Source organism: Cupressus sempervirens, chromosome 4 (genome assembly GCF_028749045.1).
Source record: "Cupressus sempervirens isolate cs-2001-9-10 chromosome 4, ASM2874904v1, whole genome shotgun sequence".
NCBI lineage: Eukaryota > Viridiplantae > Streptophyta > Pinopsida > Cupressales > Cupressaceae > Cupressus > Cupressus sempervirens.
Window position 1 is genome coordinate 102,682,488 of NC_143121.1, and position 2,445 is coordinate 102,684,932.

The 2,445-nt window shown below is 34.2% G+C and overlaps 1 pseudogene; it reads right to left on the reverse strand.

The window, feature by feature from the left end:
• Nucleotides 1–669: 669 nt before the first annotated feature.
• Nucleotides 670–1,544, reverse strand: LOC149560147 (fructokinase-like 1, chloroplastic; annotated as a pseudogene).
• Nucleotides 1,545–2,445: the final 901 nt, after the last annotated feature.

A 2,445-nucleotide genomic window follows, 5' to 3' on the forward strand; every position in this document is an offset into this window, starting at 1 on the left:
CTCCTATAGCTTTTTAAGTTTTTTGGGAGGTTGCCATGTCTCTACCAGAAAACCTACCCATTTTTTAGTGGCAAAATATCAACCACTCAAATCTACAACTTTTTTAATGAGTCTTCTTTCCTAGTCAAAATCGTTGACTTTTCTTCCACATGGCCACGATAGGCCCCTCCTCATGAGCTAGCACTTCAAAAGTGTGTGTCTTTCAAGAAAATTAGCATATTGAGTGGAATATTATTTAAATATTTGAAGATTTCTAGCATGGGCAATGTGGGATTATAAGTTTCTAAAGAAACTCCTCTTTCTTGTGCTAGCTCAGTAAGAATAGTCTCCTTTCCTCTATTGTGTTGCATGGATGGCACTAAACTTCCTTCTATCATGAAATTCAACTCTCATTGTTGAAACATTTTTACATTATTTTCAAATTCAAGTCCCTTAATACCCAATGTGGTCTCTAATTTAGCATGATCTACATGACGATGGGATTGGGGCATGGTGGAGAAGAAATAGGAGAACTGGTCAAAATCTTCTTATCTTGTTGTAATCAATGTAATCTTCTTGCTCCTTCCTTATTCATTATGTGGATACACCTGCATCTCCCCAAACACATCTATGGGTCTCCTTCCTTAGCTATGAAAACTCTCCTCTTCAATGTCATGGGGCTAGGGTTGTTCATCTTGTCTTCTTGAAATATTCCTTATCAAGCATAAAATGCAACTCTTCCTTGCTTAATTTGATAATATTTGAAAAATTTCATGCTTGTTGAATCATCTAGCATGTCTCCTCCTAAGGACTCCAAAGGGGTAAACGAAAATTTACATCAAAGAATATATCATTGTCACACTTCTTTGAGAAATTGATTGCATCAAAAAGTGTTGATTGCATGGATTCAGTAAGAAGAGACATAGAGTTGAAATGGAACATTCTAGCCTCTCTAAGTATGTCCATGTTTATCTTAGAGCTATGAAAAGTGTCCTTAGCACATGGTTTGATGCATGTTATACCCACTTTATGAAATCAATGATTCAATTTCACATAGGAAATCAAAGTAGATGAAGAGGGGTCAACTTGTAAACCACAAGTCTCAACATTGTTCATATTCAAGGCACTCACTATTTGACAACCATATGCATCATTTCCAACTTTAGCAACGAATGCTACTCTATATCCTAATTTAGCAATTTTCATAACCACATTAGAAGGTGGTCCACCTCATGCCCTTACCAAGTCTACAGACACATATCTAGGTAAAATGGGAGTAAAGTTGTTTTGTGCTGCCCCAAAAAAACATACCAAAAGGTGGCCACCCAAATATAAAGTTATTATTGTTTCCTTCATCATATTCTTCTTTTTGTTGATCTAATTTAAGAAAATATTCTCTCTCCATAACAATCTCATCATCTAATAGTACAAGTTATGTATCTATGCTAATATTTCCCATGTAAGCCTTTCCTCCATGGGTCACACTATATGCTTCTTCAATTTTTTGAATCTTTGGTTTTATTTCTCTTGCCTATCTTCTTTTGTCTAGAAATAGAGTTACCATATTAACTATAAATGAGAACTCAAATGCTAGATCATCTTGAATGCCACAACCAACATAGATCTTCATGTGACATGAGAAATATATAATGAAAGGTATATATGAAGGCACAAATAAATGTAGATCTTTGGCCTAAATCATCATTGCATTGGTTTGAAAGCACTATAATAATGTTTTAATGGTCAAAAAGAAATGATGCCTTTTACTTCAGGTGCTCCCTTTGCATGCTACAGATTCAAACTTTATGCCATGCTTTCTTTGTATATGCCATTAGTTTTCATTTTATCATCCAAACTAGTATTTTAACAAGAGTAACATAACTCAATGAAGAGCTATAGCTTCAACTAATAATTTGTGCCAATCCACATCTTCCATAATAGTTTCTACAATTAGTCAAGCCCCCAAAAGTAGGTCGAACAAAAAAAAAATCATTTTCAAACAACTGAACTGCAAGACTAATTTTCTAAACATCTGTCACTAACTAGAATTAATTTCAAGTAGTAATTGATCATTAAAACCTATTTCACATCCTATCTACAAGCTATGATTTTCTCCTAATAGGGCCTATCGGTTGGCTTTGAAAATTGATCCAAACAAATAATTGGGCTTAGAAATCAAATGTACTGATTCTTTGTTGTGCATTCTTGCTTCCTACCAAATCTCATCTCATGATGAATTATTAGTCAAAAGAAATTGACTTTTAAAGTTTCCCTTTTGGAACTGCCTACAAGAAAACATATAAGAAAACCACAAAACAAATTCAGCTTTGGCTTTGAAAATAGGTTAAACTAACACTCGGGGACATAGAAACTATGACAACGGTTCATTTTCACGAGGAAAACATAAATCTATGATTAGGGCTCATGGAAAATAATTGGACACATTTTACAAATGGTCAAAGTGGT